The sequence below is a fragment of the Hibiscus syriacus genome, unplaced genomic scaffold (genome assembly GCF_006381635.1).
Source record: "Hibiscus syriacus cultivar Baekdansim isolate YM2019G1 unplaced genomic scaffold, ASM638163v2 tig00110893_pilon, whole genome shotgun sequence".
NCBI classification, from domain to species: Eukaryota; Viridiplantae; Streptophyta; class Magnoliopsida; order Malvales; family Malvaceae; genus Hibiscus; species Hibiscus syriacus.
Genome location: NW_024062901.1, coordinates 6781663 through 6787662, shown reverse-complemented (window position 1 = coordinate 6787662; position 6000 = coordinate 6781663). Strand labels below are relative to the sequence as shown.

At 35.7% G+C, this 6000-nt stretch overlaps 1 long non-coding RNA gene and 1 pseudogene across 1 annotated transcript; one reads left to right on the top strand and one right to left on the bottom strand.

The window, feature by feature from the left end:
* Window positions 1-666: 666 nt before the first annotated feature.
* Window positions 667-1549, top strand: LOC120144956. Its single transcript, XR_005518095.1, has 3 exons — window positions 667-884; window positions 996-1101; window positions 1277-1549. It is a non-coding gene; the product is annotated as an uncharacterized LOC120144956 (long non-coding RNA).
* A 1205-nt stretch (window positions 1550-2754) lies between these two features.
* LOC120144955 lies at window positions 2755-5403 on the bottom strand (annotated as a pseudogene).
* Between the last annotated feature and the right edge of the window lie 597 nt (window positions 5404-6000).

Below are 6000 nucleotides of genomic sequence, written 5' to 3'. Positions count from 1 at the left end.
ATTCCCCGCCCATATACAAGTTAATGAAAATATACGTTGTAGCTTTTTTTCCCCAAAGAAAAAAATTAGCTACCCTATTCTCTAGTAATGGGGTAAGGGGAGGTAAGATAGTTGGTTGCCCCCAATGCCAGGTTGAGAGCAGCTTTCGTGGGAGACCTCCGGCAGTCAGAATTATGAATTGCCCACCGTAGGACTCGATCTCACGACCTCAAAGTTAAGAGCCTTGCGCTCTTACCAACTGAGCTGGACGGGTAATTTTTTTCCCCAAAGACATTATCATAAATACATTATTCTTATATAATATATGTGATCTCTTTAGGTTAAATCGATTTACTTGATTTGATCATTTTTATCTTAAAGCTTCATTGTAAATCAAATAGTGAAAATTATTATTGCACAAATAAAAAAAAATCAATCATTGTAAATCAAATTGTGAAAATTATTATTGCACAATTAAAAAGTTCCATTTTAATTGTTTAGCAGGGTTTATTGGATTCAACTCAGCTAATTTTATGTCCTACTGATTTTTTCTCCTCTTACAATAGGGGGTTAAACAAAGTGGTATGGAGCAGTAGAGGACTTGCACTCTGGTAGAAATTGAGCTCTACCATTAACCAGTCCATATATTTTCTTCCCTTATAAGTTAATTAATATTGTTGTTTTACCTCTTACAATAGGGGGTTAAACAAAGTGGTATGGAGTAATAGAGGACTTGCATTTTGGTAGAAATTGAACTCTACCATTAACCAGTCCATATATTTTCTTACCTTATAACTTTATTAATATTGATGTTTTGGGTATCATATTGGCCTTGCTAGAGTATAAAGTTGATAAGGTTTTAACTGCTTAAGTTCTATGTTTGCTTGAACTGTATTTTGGAGTAGGTACTTACTAATAAATATGTACACACCTTTAGTTGCTTTTTCATTTAAACATTAAATATTCTGCGATTAGGTTGATTTTTTGTTAAAGTTTTCCTGCTTGTTATCTATTAGGAAAGAGAAGGCTATGGAGAGCTTTTCTGCTGTATGGTCCACCTGGTACTGGGAAGTCATACTTGGCCAAGGCTGTTGCAACTGAAGCAGACTCTACATTTTTTTGGTAACATAGTTTTTTCCATATTTGACCTTTTCTCTTCCATGAAAAGAGTTTGAAGCCTTTTTTTCCAGCTTTTATTAATTTTTAATATGCATATTGAATCATGAAAACAAAGGGAAAAGTTCTACTTTTGCACGAATACGATGTTTTGTCGTCTACCCCTTCCTCTGTGATGCAGCCACTGCTTTCCTTTTGTCTGGGATAAAGGAAAGGTGGTGCTAGTAAAGGTCAAAGTATGCATCACTGAATTGCATTGGAAAAGAGTTTGAAGATTACAGATATTGTGGTTCTGGGCGTGAGACTTAAATTCGGTTACAAAAACTCTCTGATCTGTTAATCTATTGCTTTCTGTAGGGCAAGCTTCCTTACCTTCCTTCTGAGTTCCATGTTTGTTGTTTTTTTTAGCAAAATTCGCAATCACTGTGCTTGAATAGTTATATCGTTTTATGATTTATATTTTTACAATCTAGGATTCTATATATGCATTCTAGGAATTGTGTTATTGAAAAGAAAAAAGATTAACTGTTCCTTTAACCTGGTTTACTGTTACTTGAGTTTATTTAGTGTAGGAGTTGCTAGGCTTATAGGGTTTTTTTCCTTGGAATCTAAGTTGATTATTTGCATGTAGTTTCGTGTTATGAATCCGAAGCATTTGGATTTATGTAAATCTAGGAATCTTCATAAATACATTCTCTTGGCTTTTATTTGTGTAATTATGAACCTTTTGCTCTGTTTATGTGCACGTACTACGGATATTATGCAGGAATTGGCAGCCAAAGGACTCGCGGCACAGGTACGTAGTTGCTTCTAACTTTTGTGTTCCACTGCTCATTGCTGTTGGAGATTCTGTGATATTTTGTATTTTTGACGTAATTAAAACATCTTTTAATTGATAAATGCCCACGCAGATCCTACCACCTCCAATCTCAAGATCAGATTCGACAAGGTGCTTGCAAGACAGAGGTCGACAGTGAGCAAAGCTCATCTTGAGGTCCATGAAAGATTTACAAATGAGTTTGGAGAAGAAGGTTGATAGATGTAATGGAACTTTTCATATTGATCTACACTGGTTGTAAGTGCTATCACTGTGTATTCTATTATAAACTTCTGGATCATCCAATGAACACTTGTCTTTTACATTGTACAGAATATTATAAGAATTTTGGCATATAATATGCTTGAAGATGAGTTATTACCTTTTTTCTGCCTAAACTTGATGGCAGCTTTCTGCTGTATAATTTTCAGCTTTCTGAAATAAGCTGCCCGACCAGTTAGTATTTTACTCTGAAGTTTTCCCTAAACTCCAATTTTCAAGGATCATAATTTGATTAAAGCCTTTTATCCATGACTGCTGATTGTTGGATCAAAACCACATCAAGGACATTGTTTACATGACATTTTGGATAACATAAGGTGATTTGAAAGTGAAGTTCCATCATCACATCAACCAATATTAAAGTCTTCCTAATTATTATATAGCTAGCCTATGAAATGAATAGGTGTGTATGCATCTTCAACGACTAAAAAAATTTCAAACAAATATTATCTTGTAATTATCCTAGAGTATTAAAAATATATTATAATTAATGGGCTTCACATAGTTTTTTATAACTGGAGGGTTATATTAAATAATTACAACCCAATGCCCCAAATAAATGGTTACCAGTAATCAGCACAAGAACAGCTACCTGCTTTGAAGTGGTGGAACCGGGTTGTATCCCTAACAATTATATCTCTTCCTTCAATCAGTGATATTAACTTAATAACAGTGTGACAGTCTCCACACACTCTAAGGTTCTTAACGATTTGAAGCACTGTTCCAGGAGGAGTAGCAATCAACCCGAAAGCAATAGCCAATCTCTCACTGTGTTGAGAAAGAATGGTTTCTTTGTCTTCATTGGCAATGTCCTGAAGTACATAATCAGTATCAGGTCGATACCCCATGTCCTTCAGTCGAGTTTTTAGTTCATCAAGTTTCGAATAAATATGATCCGACATGGGATGAGATTGATCGCAGGCCAAGAATGAGTGAGTCTTTCTCTTAACTTCAATCCAGCTGTAACCAGCCTCCTTTTTCAATTTTCTCTGCTCCATCAATTTCCTTACTTCCCTTTTTCATGCCAATTTCCTGCTGCAGCATAAATGTTGGAAAGCAAACATATGCAGCTGAGTCTTCTGGCTGAAGTGAAATAAGCTGTTCCGCAGCATGTTTTCCGAGCTCTAAATTGCGATGAACACGGCTGGCAGCCAAGACAGTTCGCCACACAGTTGCAGGGACAGGGAAAGGAATCATGTTTACAATATCCATAGCCTTGTCAAGCATTCCAGCTCGGCCATATAGATCAACCATGCAAGAATACAGCTCCATTGTTGGAGAAATCTGGTGTTCTTTTACCATCGTGTTGAAGTACTTTTCACCTTCATCCACTAATCCAGCATGGCTACAGGCAGAAATGACACCCATAAATGTTATATGATCCATTTCCATGTTTTCTCTTTGCATTTCTTCAAAAACCTTAAGAGCATTCTTTGCATGACCATGCTGTGCATATCCAGAGATCATCGAGTTCCATGACACGAGGTCTCTTTCCCGTTGCCTTCTAAAAACTTGATACGCATTATCTATATTCCCTCTCTTAGCATACATGGTAATAAGAGCATACATACACATATTGCATCACTTAATTTGATTTGATTGACCATGCATGAAACTGCTTTCCCTGTTCTAAAGCTGTAGGTGCGGCACAGGCATTTATAACACTTGAAAAGGTGAATTCATTAGGTTTAGTCCCCTCCTTTACCAGCTGCATAAAAACTTTGGTAGCTCCCTCGGAGTCTCCTATCTGAGCATACCCAGCTAGCATTGCCGACCACGCGACAATGTCCCTCATCAATTTCTTCAAAAGCTTTAGCAGCTTCTTTGATATTTCCCAGCTTATAAGCATCCAAAATAGCAGTTCCAACTGTCGGTGACTTCTCATAATTAGCTTTGATTACTTGTGCATGTATTTGGAAAGGGGAAATCGTGGGTTGAGCTGTAAGAATTGTAGAATAAGTAAAATTGTTTGGTCTAACACCTTCCTTGTTCATTAAACAAAAAAATTTCACCCCCTCTTGAATTTTACCGTTCTGCAGGTGCAAACTGATCATAGCTGTCCAAGATACAACAGATTGAGCTTCGTGCATCATTGAAAACAACTTCAATGCATCGTCCGTTTCGCTGCACTTACTGTAAGCTATCATAAGCACTGTTTCAATTTTAGGGTCAAAACTGAAACCATCTTTCAAAACTTGACAATGAAGCTGCCTTGCAAAACCCAATTCCTTACGATTAGCACATAGCTTTATAAGAGGAGCAAAAGACATCTGAGTAAGCTTAACACAGCACGCCTCATGTCGTAGAATGTTTCGAAAGCTTCCAAATCAAGCCATTTGTTACATAACCAGAAATCATACAATTCCATGTCACAGCATTCTTGGTTTCCATGCCATCAAAAACAAGTCTACCATCTTTACCCATCCCTGACTTCAGATACATACTAATCAAATAATTGCAGACAACAGTTCTTGTCTGAAAACCAAACTTCACAATCGAACAATGAACTTGAACACCGGTTTCTACCATCCCTTCGGACGCCAAAGCTCCGAGAACAGCCGAAAAGGTATATTGATTGGGTTTTATCCCTTCCATCTGCATTGTCAAAAACAATTCCAAACTTGCTCCTTCATTCCATTCTGAGCATAGCCACCAAGCAATGAAGTCCAAGAAACCACATTTCTTTCCCCCATATGATCAAAAACTCTCCGACCATCTTTAACATTCTCTGTTTTCATACATATCTAAAAGAGAATCCCTACACTTACATCCTCAAGTAACCCGAGTTTCAAACATTGGCAATGCACTTGTCTTCCGACATCACATTAACAAGCATCCACATACCTTTAATACACAGGATAACGTCGATCCATCAACTGGTAAGCCAGAATTATGAATACCCAGAAAGAGATTTAGAGCTTCCTTCTTGTTGTCATTGCGAGAGTAGTCGAAAAGCAAACCATTGTATTGGACAAGGTCGGGTTGAGGAATTTTGTCGAACAGGTGGGGAGTCTGCTGTAAAGTAGCATATTCATCATAAAACTTTGAGCCTCGAAGGTTCAAATTCAATGCATTGGTTTGGGAAAGGGAGAGAAATTTGTGGAATGGATCGTTGAGAATTTTGAGGAATTGGTTTGCTTGATTTCTCGTAACAGTTCGTAAAGAGACGCTTAAGGTCATGCTATCCTGTTTGATTTTAGCATATGTTTTAGGAGGCGTGTTTCGTTGGTTTATACATGGTTAATAATTCAAAAAAACACAACCTAAACTAGTTGTTAACGTCCATGGAACTTGAAAATACCTAGACATGTCAATATGGTAAAAAGTTTAGATTAAATATGTTTAAGAAATAGATCCAATTGGACACATATTTAAAATGAAAATATCTTATCTAACTTAAAAATAATAATATAATTAACTTTTATACATTTATAGATGATTATTATAATACATTTTTATCTATATTTTCTTCAATTAGATCCTTTTATATATATATATATATATTATATATATATATATATATATTATATATAGAGTGCATCTAGGCGGTCTACCTAGGTCATGACCTACCCATGCATAAAAATGGGTAAATGACTTATTTGTTATTTAATTTGTGTTTTTATCATTCAATTATTATTTATTTTAAAACATAATTAATGTTATGTTTTAGTTTTGTTTTAATTACTTGTCTTTAAAAATATTAATAGTGATATTATCATTCATCATAAGATAATGACACATCAAGACTGAAAATAATTAAAAATGTCACGGTAGCATTACTGTTAATATTTTAGGTATAGTTTTGA